We start from the raw sequence: 14,424 nt of genomic DNA on the forward strand, positions 1-14,424 counted from the left end.
TTACTGAGCTTTTAGTCAGATTTAAGAGGAGAAAGTTAGCTCCTTTCTTAGAATATCCAGAATCATGTAAGATCCTGAGTTGGAAGGAACCCCCAAGGAGCATTACACTACAGGTCCTTTGCCCCTCTTAAACCACCATGCTCAAATCTTAGCACTGTTTGATATCAGCAGCACTTAACATAGAGTTTCCTGAGGCTATTTGTAAGGAATTGTATTAAAGTTCCTTTATTTAAACATGTTTTTATAGAAAACTCAGGTAAAAAAGTAATTATCATTCATTACAATTCATTAGGAAGAAGGGAAGAACGAACATTAATTTATACACTTCTGAATAGGTGTTTGTACAGCATTTCACACTAGGGGGGCCCAAACATTGCCACTGCATACATCAGGTGACAACGTTATTGTGGTCACTGATGGTGTTTCACCTCCAAATTCCAGTGCCACCACCCATCCCTCTCTCTTCAACTCATCCCCACTGCCACCACCTGCAGATACCAGGGCTTCCTCTCCCCTGTCACCTCCTGCTCACTTCACACCACCCCATCCTCTCTTGCTGTGACACGCTGCCTTCTACCTTGGAAATCAATTATTTAGGCTGCCCTGATTTCAGCGAGAGGTGGCTGTGTGTGCAGACACTTGTTATTGTGAGCAGAGTTAGCAGCTGCCACCCCGCTCCTTCTCAGAGCTGTGGAGCCACCCCAGAAGCGGCTGAAGACCATGACACAGCTAACCAGGCGCCAGCAGCCGCGTGTTGCTTCTGCAGGAATTGCATTTCACACAGAGATGTAAACAGAAGTGCCCGCCAAGCTACGGCTCTGCTCACTTGGCCAACAGTCACAATAACGAGCCAGGACGCTGCACGTGGCACTTACGTCTTTGTCTGTCTATCTGTCCAGAAAGGGCAGATCACCCTGTGAGCTGAGAGGGTGGAGAACTCAGGAACGACAGAAAGAGGGGGAGAGGACAGGCGGAACACAGGGAAAGAGAAAAGCAGAGGCATGAGGAGCACACAGTCCCAGACATGACAAAGGCTGCGAGAAACTCTAAAACTTGCTCAAAGTTTTCCCTCTGGTAGATTCCCAGTAACTTGAGGAGGGTGCACCTGCTCTACTTCCTAATGCCTCCAGCAGCTCTCAGGAGAAACAGAAAACCGATTCAGTTTGATTCAAAACGATTCCAGCTTGAGCCCAGGTTTACTTCTGGAGGTGAAAGGAAGACAAGGAGCCTTCCCTTAAATCCACAAACACACACAGAGCACCTGACACTAAATCAGCACCAAGTTACAGACAGGAAGCCCCACGTGCGGCATCCCATGGGCTGGAATAACACAGATGCCTAAAAACTGCTCCGAGAGGGAGCAGGCGGCTGCCAGGAGCCCTGGAAAGACGGGAGGAGGGGAGGGAAAGCAGGAGGGAGGCTGGCAGCGAGGCGGGAAACAGAAAGGAGCCCATGTGCAGCGGAAAGCACAGAGCTCTCGATTCCTCAGCGGGCAGCAGCACCGGCAATAAAACACAGCGCAGGGAGGATGCCCCTGCCTCCTGCGGCCCTCCCAGAAGAGCAGTCGCTCCCTTTTCCCGATAACTTTGTCTGAGTAACTTTGCACGATCAGTTCCCAAACACACAACCCTAGAGATAGCGACGCTCCCAGCGGTACCCCGGCTCCCCGGGGAAGCGCCGGTCACCTGCCCGCACCCGCTGCGCCCTCCCCCGCCGTGGGACAAGCCGGCCCCGGGACAAGCCGGCTCCGGCCGGAGCTCCTCCGGCAGCGCGGCCCCCGCTCGGGGAGGGAAGGGCAGGACCGCGGGGGCGGGAGCTCGCTCCAAGCCTGCTCCAAGCTCTCTCCAAGCCCGTTCCCGCCGCCGGCAGAGCCCGCCTCGCTCCCCCCGCGCAGCCCGGCGAACTCCCGCCGCTGCCCCGCCGCATTGCTTTCCCCTTTTCCCCGGCTTTCGCAGCGCTGGGAAAGGGGGGGACGCGCTCCGGGAGCGCGGTCTCTCCATCCGCGCCCCCCCGCGCAGCGATGTCCCGCGGGGGGCGCGGGCGGTGCCGAAGGTGCAGCCGGCACCGAGGGAACAAAGGCGGCGGCGGCGGGGAACAAAGAGCGGCAGGTACCGGCGCGGCGGAGGGCGCGGGCAGCGGAGCGGGGCGGCGGCACCGGCGAGCCGGGGCAGGGGCAGGGGCCGGACCGGGCGGGCAGCGCCGCCGCTCCTGCACAAAGGCGCAGCCGGGGCCGCGCCGCAACTTCCCACGGGCGGGTCCCGGCGGGGCAGACTCACCGCGGGCGCAGTCCCGGCATCGGCGGCGGGCGCGGGTGGCGGCGCCGAGGGCGGGAGGGAGGAGGAGGAGGAAGGACGGACCGGCCGCTCCCCGCCCCGGCCGCTGCCAGCGAACGAGCGCGCTCCCCGCCCGCGGGCCGGAGGGCGGTGCGGCCGCGGCCCCCGCAGCCCAGCCCGGTCCGGCCGGCCCCGCCTCCCCCGCCGGGAGCGCCCCCCGCCTGCGGGACACCCAGAGCACGGCCGCGGGTCGTGGCCAGAGGAGGTGACAGTCCCGGCTCCCCGTGCCCGCCCGTCCTCACCAGCCTTGGCTTCGGCGTGCGGGGTTTCCCGGTGTTTTCCCTCCCGGCGCTTACCGGGACGGCGCTGTTCATCCCGCCCCTCGTGAGCAGCCGGGCAGGGCCACAGGCGCTCTGTGTCCATGTGCTTCAGAGTAAGAACGTGTGCTGGAAATAAGAAAACCTGTGTGCTGTAGGAACCGTTTTCTGGTCTGGGAACATTTGGGGTTACAGGTGATAGGCAAAAATAAAATACTTCGTCACAGATGTGCAGCACCCCCAAATCAAATTTAGAAGATCACTGGAGACCTGTCCAGTTTCTGCACAGTCTCCATAGCCCTCCCCAAATTGAGCTCTCCTCACCTCAGGCACAGACCCCAGGCATGAGCCATCTACTCCTCTCTTCCAGATTCAGACTTTCCTCCAGTTTAGGGACAGCATCATCTGGCCATGCCCAGCTAGAGCTCTGGAAGCCAGATGCAGGTCAGTTTTGTAAACATAAGTTGGGGGTCTTCTTTTAGAACTCAGAGAATGGTTTGTGGAGGAGGAAAAGGAAGGAATTCCTTAGATTTGTCCCATCTGATACTAAATATCTTTTGGCTGTAGACTTCACAAAGTGAGAAGATACAAATATTGGGATTAAGCTCTGCTTTACACACCCAGAGGTCAGCCAGCTATTCAAAGAAAATGTAACTTTACAAAAGCCACTTCCTGCCAGTGTCAATACATTGAGCTTCTCCTTAGTCTGTGCTGGTAAAACATCAACCACCTTAAAAGAGGAAAGCGAGTGAGGTCCTGTATTTGAAGGCTACAAAACCAAATGTACCTGCTTACTCAAGCTTCTCTTTATATCCACAGATCTGCCTAAAGAAATTCTGCAAGATTTGGAGCTCTGATTTTCTGCAAGGAAAGTTTTCTTTTCCAGGCAAAAGTGAATCCTGCACCTTTTCAGTGTCATTTCAGCTGGAGCCTGAGAATGCACTGACTTGCAGAAGCAACAATCAAAGCTGCCTACCACTTGACTGCCCTGCCTTGGCAAACACCTGGTCCAATTCATGCTTTGTTGCCATCCTGGCAACAAACCAACCCATGATGGTTCTTTGTGTACTTTTTTTACTTGTTTTATTGAGGATTAATTAGTGTTTGTATAGTGACACAGCTATCTGGTAGTCCATGGACACAGCTGAAGGCAAAGGCCTTTGGGCTATGCTGTGGTTTCCTAATTCCTGTGTTATGGCTACTGTAATGCATATCCTCAAAGTGAAACATTCTAGACTGATTTATGACTCTTGACTGCCAGTTTTCTTCTGCTAGAGAAAAGAGAGAAGAAGATGCAGTACTCAGTTATTGCAATACTTGACTTATTTCAAGTCCACTGTTGATCACTTGAGGCGTTTGCACATGCTATGAAATTCACCAGAAGTCTCATGGATCTTTGATCTTTTATGCCTTGGAGAACACCATCCCACATTATCTCTCCATGTTCTTCTCACTGACTTCTCCTTGCCATGAATCACAGGGCTCCTCATCCCAGCATACACAGCACTGCAGGCATGCCAGGCTGTGTCAAACACAGCACAGGTCCCAGCTCAAGGTGCTTGTTTTCACTCAAATTACACATTTCATAACTTGCTTGTAAAGCACTTTGAAGATATGACACTAAGTGTTGCTAACACAAAAAGGTATTGATGGACAGGTTTAACATGGGCAATTAAACAGCAATTCCATAAAAAAGGTTTGAGATACAAAGGTAGAATTAAGTCATATATGCCTACTTTGTATCCAAATCTTCAGGCTGTTGATTACTTGGACTGACACTGAAAATAAGCTTTCATCTCTTTTTCCACACAGCCTTCCAGCTAGGAACTGCTAAGGCCCTGTGCTCAGACTATAACTGCTTTGACAGGTACATGGGTGCTGCCAGCAAGGATAGCAAGAGGCTGGCATGGATCAGGCTCTGTGGAAGGTGAAGGTCTGGAAGCTGTGAGAGCAGAGTTCTTTCCTGCTGTCTATGGCTGTCCAAAATGAGCTGTCTGGATGGATGCACAGAGCACTGGGGAAAAGCCCTACAGAGCAGCACTGTCAGGCAGTGATGAATATAACAGCAGTGGGGATGAGGAGCCCTCACAATTCCTATTAAATTCCTTCCTGGAAGAAGGTTTGATCAGTTCAGCAGTGATGCTTGCCTCACCACCTTCCCACACCACCCAGAATGGCAAAGCCACAGAGCTGAATGTTTCCTGTACAAGGCATCCAGGCAGTGATTGTCCCCCTGTGCTGGGCACTGGTGAGGCCCCACCTCAGATCCTGGGTTCAGTTTTGAGCACCTCACTACATGAAAGACATTGAGGGGCTGGAGCACAAGTCTGATGAGCAGCTGAGGGATCTGGGGGTGTTTAGCCTGGAGAAAAGGAGACTCAGGAGGCCTTACCACTCTCTACAGCTCCCTGACAGGAGGCTGTAGCCAGGTGGGGATCAGGCTCTGCTCCCAGGGAACAAGCAGTAGGACGAGAGGAAACCACCTGGAGTTGTACCAGTTTACATTGGATATTAGGAATTATTTCTGTACTGAAAGGGTTGTGAAGCATTGGAACAGGATGCCCAGGGAAGTGGTGGAATCTCCATCCCTGAAGTATTCAAAAGAGGTGTGGATGTGGTACCTGGGGACTTGGTTTAGTGGTGAATGTCATGGTGCTGTGTTAACAGTTGGACTCAATGATCTCAAAAGTCTTTTCCAATCATAATTGGAAGGTTGGTCCATAGATCCCACAGGGATCAACAGCAAGAGCTTCATGGTAGGATATTCCTTCCATAATGGAGAATTTGCATGTCTAGATTCCAGCATTGGAGGAAGATCAAATGTCCCTAAATCCCAGCCCCAGTTAACTGGATAAGTGTTAACTCTGAATGATTGTGATGGGGGTGTAAACAAATTTTGTTTGGATACTCCAAGTTATGTTTGCTCTGCAGTCTGCCAGGAGAAACCTTTGGCTTAGTGACCCTCCTCTTTCCCCTGTGTGCAACCCCCTGTGCCGTGCTGGCACAGTGTGCATGCTGGAGCTGGAGCTGGGAACCAGATGAAAGTTAGCCCTGAAGAAGAATACTTTGTTTTGATCTGGATTGCTCCCAGGGTTTGGTTGTGGCGTGGACACACAAAGAGATATGTCAGCACAACAGAGTGGGCAGCAGGATCTAGCACAGGGACAGGAATGCAGAGCAGAAGCTGGAGCTGGGAACAGGACTCTAGGCAAGAAAACAAGGGATCAGCACTGTGCCAGAGACATCACCCTCTGTGCCCAGCTGCTCTCTGCTCACCCCTTCCCTTGCAGGAGAGACAATTGGGAAAGGGGAAGAAGGGGTGAGAGTACAAACTCACCTTTGAATGAGTTTTTCCAAAGGACCTTCCACTCTGCTGGTGGAGCAACACCAAGGAAATACAGCTGCAGTTTTGCAGGCACCATTTTTGGTGGCAGCAATTTGATGGACCAGTCAGGTTATGCTCCCTCTGTTGTGCTGGTGCAGCTCTTTGTGCTGTTGTGTTGTCAAACAGACCAGGAAACTGCTTTAAAAAAGCAGCACCCTCCCCTCCTCAGTTATTTTTACCCTGGCTCAGTTCCCAGACACAATTCACCTTGTCTCCACTGAGGTGCAACTGCAGGAAGAGTGCTGGAGTGGGAAAGTGTAGCCAGAAGCAGTAAAATAGGGCTCTGCCTAAACCCACTGTGCTCCTCAAAAAATGCCCATGGCCCAACACCTTGGGGAGAGTTTCCCTTCAGCAGTCACAGCCAGCTTGTTTGTCAGAATTAGAGAGATCAAAAAAGAAGAAAGGAAGGTTGAATCCATGCAGGAGTGTGTGACATTTGCATACTATTTTCCTCTGGAAAACATAAAAGGAAATCTGACAGTAATCATGTTAGAAATGCTCCCTGTTCCCCTCCCATTTGATCTAAGCTCTGTGTATGACACTGTCCCTGGCATGTAAGACGGCTCCAGCCGATCGCCGGGGCGCCAACGCTGCCTCCAACACCCGGCTGTTTCTGCTGAAGTCAGTGGAAACACTTTGATGGTTAAAGGTGCCCATGCCTAGATGCTCTGTTAGGTCACCAGCTAATTTTGGGATGGAGGAGCACAGTTCCAAAAGAGAAAAACAGGTTAATAACAGTTAAGTTGCAGCAAATCTGTAGGAAATCTCCTGGAATAGGTCCATAATTAGCAAATCTACACTTCTCAAAGAAGAAATCCTCATCTTTCCTTCAGTTCCCTTTTCCCCTTGATTTTGCCTGTGGATTGTAGTTCCTGTGGCTAAAACAGGATGAACTGAAGATTTCTACACTTTAAGATTAGTACCTGAACCTTATGGCAGCATCCAGAGCCAGAACCATGCACTTACATCTTCCTATACAGGATTGCATTAGGGAGGTGTTTACTGTCTTAAAGTGAACAGTGCTGTTGTGAACTCCCAAATTTTTCAGAACTAAAGCACTGGATTCTGCTCATACAGAGGCACATCCCAGGTTCGTCTCCTGAGGACAGACACCTGCAATCTGAACTGTGCAGGGCTCATTTTGTTCCATTTGTGACACAGCTATCATGCATGAATAAAGGTTTCCACTCTGTTTTCCCACCTCCCAAAGTGCACCAGCTCCTCAGTTACAGGTGAGGAGGGTTTGTTACACAAACCCCAAAAATTAAAATTCAAAGGTGATCATCCCTAACCCTCAATTCCATCTTAGTGGGGTTTTTTGGATTGCAGGTTGTCTTAGGTTGCAATGCAAGATGTTATCAGGAGTATGTATTCTGTCACCATCTGATGAAACCAGGTGGAGCAGTGTTCTTTATCTCTTCCATGACCCATCCCTCAAAACTCCAGGGGGGGAATATCCTCTGTTAATGGGCCAGTTGTTAAAAGCAGGTAGGGCAGTTTGCTTTATCTCTTCCAGGACCCATCCTCCCTCCAGGAGATATCTTTTCTTAATAGGCCATTAAGTGTCACTGATAAAATTACATCATCCCATTGGGAGATGCTCTGCCCAGGGGGAGGAGCCAAGCATTCCTACCTGGATAAAAACTTGAGATTTGGAACACCAGGAGAGCTGTTTTCCACTGTATTCCCAGAAAAAGACCAGGCCCATCAATGCCACCACTGCACCTCCAGAGGAAAACTCCACCCTTCTACAGGATCCTGCTCCAACAAAACCACACTTGTCACTGCAGGAGGCCACCACTGAATGGGACTGCCACCATCACCCTGACCAACAGGGTGTCAGGTTGTATTCTGACTCAGTATTTTTTTTTTTGTATTATTGCATTTTTATTTTAATTTTCCCAGTAAAGAACTGTTATTCCTATTCCCATATCTTTGCCTGACAGCCCCTAATTTCAAAATTATAATAATTTCAAGGGAGGCTCCTGCCTTCATTAGCAGACACCAGTCTTTTCAAACCAAGACACAGGTACTTACTGAGAGTATTTGCCTCTGACCTGTCTAAGTCCTGCTTCAGGTACTGAAGTGCCTTTTTGTGTCCTACTTGAAACCTTGCATTCCTGACTGACTTAGTGAGCTTAGCAGATTGTGTTTTAGGAATCTGTTGGACTCCTGCTGAGATCGGGTGAAGCTTTTGCAGACTTTTAGGAGCCCAGGACACCCTGACCCAATCTCATCAGTAAATTCAGGCAAGGTTTTGGATTCAGAATCCCCTTATCTTAAACCCAAACATTTATCAATTTTTTAACTTACATTAGTCAGTCTAACAAAAATAATACCCCTTCTATCCTTGGACTGTCACAGCTGCAGGCCTTGTGTTTATAAGAGCACTGTAATGAGCCTGCAGTCAAAACCACACCAGTCTTGTCAGCTTTGCCCTGTGCTCCAAGGCTGGCTGGTGCCTCCCACACACTCTGTATCTCACCAGCAGCTTGGCATCTCACTTCTGGCTGTATTTCTTAGAAGTTGTGTGAGAGAAACCTGCCAAGAAACACTGCTCAGCTGGCCAAAGCAGAAGTTTGAGAAACACAGTGTAGTGGTCAAATTCCAGGTCTGGATTCTGGAACCCACAGCATGGATAAGGAAATAACAGCAGCTGGACAAGCAGCTTTGTGAAAGAGCTCCAACAGCAGCTGCAGGCTCAGGTGCTTGTAAAAAAAACAAACTGAGCAGCAGGAGGCAAGCAAGGGCTTGGGCATTTTGCTCTTGCTGGCCTCCTCTCACCCCTGAAGCACTTTCACTGAGGCTCAGACATGACCTGCAGTAGTTTCTCTTTGAGCAGTGTTTTAATCCCCTGACAGCTTTTCCTTTCCTTGCCACCTCCAAGAATGGAAAGGAAATGAGGAAAAAAACCTTCCTCGGTAGTTGCAGGTATTGATAGTTCTAGGATACACCTGGCCTGAGGATTGCACAAACCACATCAGGATATGGAAATACTGGATGAGGCATCCCTCTCACCCCTGCATGGCCAGGGCAAAACTCCCTTGAGCAGCTCTCAGGCAGCAGCAGTTTGCTTTGCTTCTGCTTCCCCTGCAGCACAGACATATCTTGGGTGGCTACAGCCCATTTTCAACCATGATTCAGTGGAGAACAAAAAAGCTCTCAAGGGTAGGAAGTGGGGCTAAGGCTTCTTTGGAAGCAGGATTTAGTAATCCCAGTTGCCACCTTTAAAAATCAGTGCCCTTGGGCCCCAGCCAGCCCCCAGCTCTGTCAACATCTTTACTGCCAACTTTACTAACAGTCACACAAATGTAAATCTACTGTGAGAAGAGGATTAAGCCCATTCTGGTTTTATGGCCTATGAAATGTCTCTTGCCCTTCTGCCACTGTGCAGAGATACATAACACAGAAAAGGGGAATTCAGGCTGCTACTGTGTCTTCAGAATTTTAAAAGAAAAAAATGTAATTCCAGAAACATTACCAGCCAGGGAAGAGCAAATGCAGACAAGGGGTTTTCTAAGGCAGAAGCTAAAGGCCTGTACCTTACCAGATGCTGGTTGAAGTACATAATTTTTTTTCCTCAAAATAAGATTATCAACAGCAATTTTCCATGCATTCAAGTTCAGGATTTTGTCTGCTAGGGGATTAAAGCTCAGGCAAACAACAGCCTGCCTGAACACTGCCCTGCTCCATGTACTGCTCCCACTTGGGATGAGACATGTATAGGGGGCCATGTAGGAATGTAGGAATTCCACTAAAATGTTTATTTCTTCACTGATGCCTCAGCTGGCTGAGATTTGCAAGGAGGACTGAGGGAATCATATTAATGGTTTCTAAAAAAATTCAGTTTGTTGTGGGTTCCTCACTCACTTGGGCTGATACTTTCATACAAAAGGGTTTTCTTTACTACAGAATTTATGGTTGCATTTCAGCTCTTGGGCTGGGCATATATTTTGGTTCCAGTTTCTATAGTCTCAGAGGATGGCTCAGACCTCTCAGCAAGATCTCAGTACCACTAAATAATTGTAGTGATCACTAGCAGAGTAACTCCATTGAGCTGTCAGCTGAAAAACAGCTGAGCTGAATACTTATTTCAATTAAAGATGCAGAATTATGCGTATTTATGCACAAGCCTGAAAAGCAGATGATATTTAAAATGTTCTTCAGGGCAGGAGATACAATTAATTTTTCATTACCTTCAACATTTATCCGATTTATCTCTAGCTGGAAGGTCTCATTCATTCAGTCCTTATCTGTGTCAAGTTGCTGTTGTGTAAGATTTTCTGGGTGACTGAGACTATTTCAGTCACAGGGGATAGGTAGGGACTATAATGAGCTACCACTCTGACCCTTGAAAGCACAACTGATGGCATTTGCCAAAATGGGAATCCATCTCCCTGGCAAACCCTCACATACACACACTCAAACTCTCTGCTTCCTCTTTCAGTCCTCCTGGTCAAAGTCTCTTGCAGATCAGAAGAAGTGGCCTGTGAAGACAGACTGCAGTGACCTCTTGCTTTGGAATGCAGTGCTGTTTGTTTTGGCATTGCAGATATATTTAGTAAACTGTCATCTGTTATAACTCGAGAGACGTTCACTGTCCTGCATTGCCTGGAGTCCATAAATTGCTGTGTCATTTGCACACTGGTCTATTTTAAAAGTGTTAGTGGACACATCCTCTCCCTTATCCCACCGTGAGGACCCTGAACTCCCAAATGCTCAAGCACAACACAGCAGATTTTTAGCCAAGTCCTCTTCTCCTAAGCAAACAATCTGATATTTATTTACAAGCAGTTATCCTGAAACCCAGGGAAATGCATGCTAAATGAGCCACTCAAGTTTCTGACCATGTGCCACACTGTCCCTTGAGGTGTGGCCTCAGCCTTCCAGGGGTATCATCCTCCTGTGACAGACCCAGCTATTTTTGGCCACCAAGGCCCTGGTGTCAGGCGCTGTCAGGGGGATCTTCTGCTCCACAGAAGCACGTGTTCCATCAATCCCATTCTGTGCAGGCAGCCACCAGTGTTAGTCCCAGCCACAGGTTGGCTTGTTCATCCTCTGACCTCAGAGCAACACCTTGATTGAATTTGCAGGAGAAAAAAACCCTCATATTATTTTGTATGTAGCCCAAATACCAGCAGTCACCCTCCCATCCCCTTAAGGAAAGGGAAGGAAATGACCACAGGAAGAGTCCATGCCAGCACAAAGCTGGGGTTAAATCACCAGGATTGGTGCAGCATTGCTGTGATTTCATCCCCCAGACTCTGCAGGGCCCTACAGGTGGGACCCCATGACCCCCTGGTCTCCCCACACCTCACCACAGCCTTGCAATCCTCCATGCCCATCCTGGGGATGTTGCACCCCTTTTTAGGGTGAACTCACCCAGCATTAGGGCTGGACACAAGCCTGGCTCACAGACAGCTGGTCATACCTCCTACAGCTGGATTTGGGCTCAGCCTCAGAGGGCAGAAATAGCCCCTTGTTCCCTCTGCCAATCAGAACTTCTCCTTTCATTATCACTCCTAAATTACTCCTGATAGGGGCTTGTTCTGGGCAAGTCCCAGATCTTGCTCAGGTACGCACTAGAGACAGGGGGTTTGGGTGCAGCAGGAAGCTGAGCTGCTCCTGCCAGTTTTGGGCACCAGAGGAAGGTGCTGAACATGCAGCATCCAAAGATGCTGGGTATCTCCCCTGTGCCATACAGTGAATCCCTGGCTTTTATTCTGCAGAAATAAGATAAAAGCTTTTTCCAAATTTAAACTTCTGGAGAATATCTAGTGATACATAGCCTAATGTAATACATTAGCATGTATCATGTACTGCTTGCTTTTGAAGAAACAAGGTCAAAGGAGAACAGCAAGACACGGCAGAAATTTGTGATGATGGCAATTCTTCCAGGAATTGTTACTTTTAGGGTTTGCAGTGCCTAAAATCCGGGAGTCTCCCTTGGCAAAGCGACATATCAGTGCCACCAGCAGAAAAAGGGTAAGAAGAGCCTGTGCACAGCCCTGGAGGTATCAGGTAATGCAGTTGCTGTGCAGGACCTCATTCCTGGTGGAGACAGGCAGAGGCTGGACCTGTTCAAACCTAAGCTGGTCCAAAGTGGTGCTTGACCCTCCTCGGGGTTTGGGGTCTGGGTGAGCATCTGGAGGGAGGCTGGAGCTGAGGAGTCCCTGCCAGAGCTGATGCTCATGCAGAGGGGGACAAGGGCAAAGAGGGGGGAAATGTGACTGTGAAGAGCAAAGAAGTCCTGGCAGGGCCAGGGTTCAGGTGTAGGGGCTGATGCAGGGCCAAGCTGCTGCTCCAAGATGCATTTCTGTCTTTTCCCCACCACCTCTAGCCAGGTGGCCCTCACATCTCCTCTGCATCAGACTGGCACTTGTGGGAAACATAAATCCCAGCTTCAATGAGCTGAGGGAACTGCAGAGCAGTCTGGAAAAAGGTGTGTGATTGGTTATCAGTGGGCTGGCTGGAGCCAGCACGGAGAGCTACAGCTGATGGATCAGGGAAGGGGAGAGCAGGCAGGGCACAGGCTGCAGCTTCTGGAAACTCTGCCCACATGGGTGAGCATGAGCCAGTGTTTTGTTTGAGCTGATCTAAGAGGGGGTGTCACAGTAGGGTGATCCCATCCTGAGCTGCCTCAGCTGCACTCTCTCCTTCCAGGTTTAGTGATGAGAGGTCAGCAGAGTGAGTCAGCTCAGCCAGCAGATCCAACAGAAAGCTGCTTCTTTACAGTGACTGTGGTCAAAGACTGGAATAGGCTTCCTAGAGAGGCTGCTGATGCCCCCAGCCTGACAGTGTCTCAGAGGCATTTGGACAATGCCCTTATTACAAGCTGTAACTTTTGGTCAGGCAGTTGGATGAAATGTTCATTGTAGGTCCCTCCCGAGTGAGATATTCCATTCCTTTCTTCTCTTCCATGGAGGCACTTTCTGATCAATCAGATCAGCTTACTGAACAAATGCATCCCATGGACATCAGCACTAGATACAATGCAAAGGGAGTAATCTTAAGCATGTGATTTTGTGATGTGGCTGAGCCCATTCACCTGTCCCCAGCCCCTGAGGTGTGTGCTCTGTCCCTGGTCCCCTCCCCACCACACTCTGGTGTGCTGGCCCTGGTACACACTGACCATGCAGCCAGCTTGTCCTTCAGGGACCTGAACCAACCAACAGCTCATTTCAAGACATAAAAATGGCTTCAGGCTGGGCTGGTTAATTGCCCTGGCAGGCTGTGCTGGGAGCACCAGAACTGGATGTGCTGGTGTTTGATGCACAGAGCTGCTCCCCAAAGCCACCCTCCAGTGTGACCTTGCAGCAGGAGCTGCTGCTCCCCAGCAGATGTGCAGTGAACTGTCCCAGTATGGCCTTACACAGCAAGGTCCAGCACAGGCCTCCAGATGTTTCACCAACCCCAACTAAAAGCCAGGTCAAGGTCTCCAGGAGATTCAAACCAAGCTGCAGGCAGATGTGCATGAGCAGACTGCATTTCTATAAAAAGCCATGACTTTTAGGACAAAACTCAGCTCTTGCTAGGGCAAGGGGAGGTAAGCTGGGTGTGGGAGAGTGTGTACTTGCTGGAGCAATGAAACAATTCATCTCCAAGTGCCTGATGAGCCCTCCAGAAAGCTCTATGTGACACAAAAGTGCTGTTATTCCACTACCACCAGGGACTAAACCAAAATGTCAGTCCCTCTCAAGCTCAAAGTATTACTCCATGCTGTTTCAATAACAAAGTTCACTGCATAATTTTTGCTCTGTGCTCTTTATTCACCTCAGACAAGTCCAAAAATAAAATGGGATCAGGGTAAGAGGCCAGAGCTGAAGTTGCTCATAGCTGATGTTTAGTCTGTGCCATTAAACTTTCATTTTCAGTTCTACTAATCCTTTATTTTCATGACAACCTTGAAGATCCATTGTAATTACAATGTAATGAAAAAGCTGAATCCAGAGATGTAGCTGCAGAAGGGAAATCACCTCCTGTGCTTTTTATTTAGAGGAGGTGATTAACTGTACATTTCAGGGATGGATTGAAGTGATGAATTTGACAAAGTTCAACAATCAGGAAATCTTAATTTAAAATCTCTCTCTGCTATTTTAAGTTTCTTTTTGCAATGGTTCTTTGCAGTCATTTCAATTTTTAAAGGAAGATTAAGTTTAGAGGCTGACAGAATTAATTAGATGTGACTAACCAGGAAGGCACCTGTGGCTTTTACTTATTCCAGTGAGTCTGTATCTTATATGCATTTATTCAGATTCCTAATTATATTTCAATAAAACTGTTAGAAATGGTGTGTAATGCTTATATTATTAACATGATTATCTTTCTCTTAGGTCATGTTGGGTTGCAGTTAAAAAGTAGTATACAAGTGCTTTAAAATTTGATTTTACCCTACAAAGTAACTGAATACATCCTGGAAATGACACATAACTTACTCTTTTTAAAAAAA

General features: G+C 48.8%; 1 protein-coding gene and 1 long non-coding RNA gene across 6 annotated transcripts in view; one reads left to right on the top strand and one right to left on the bottom strand.

Annotated features, from left to right (window-relative positions):
• The window catches only part of SYNE2 (spectrin repeat containing nuclear envelope protein 2), a 176,297-nt gene extending 173,933 nt beyond the window's left edge, over positions 1 to 2,364 (bottom strand). For all 5 annotated transcript variants that reach the window (XM_050975904.1, XM_030240808.2, XM_050975902.1 and 2 more), the window contains exon 1: positions 2,277 to 2,364. The gene's annotated coding sequence lies outside the window, so the exon portion shown is untranslated. The remainder of the gene's footprint in view (positions 1 to 2,276) is intronic.
• LOC127059737 (uncharacterized) lies at positions 1,936 to 3,830 on the top strand. Its single transcript, XR_007777847.1, has 2 exons — positions 1,936 to 2,108; positions 3,410 to 3,830. It is a non-coding gene; the product is annotated as an uncharacterized LOC127059737 (long non-coding RNA).
• The last annotated feature ends 10,594 nt before the right edge of the window (positions 3,831 to 14,424 follow it).

The sequence above is a fragment of the Serinus canaria genome, chromosome 5 (genome assembly GCF_022539315.1).
Source record: "Serinus canaria isolate serCan28SL12 chromosome 5, serCan2020, whole genome shotgun sequence".
Lineage (NCBI taxonomy): Eukaryota > Metazoa > Chordata > Aves > Passeriformes > Fringillidae > Serinus > Serinus canaria.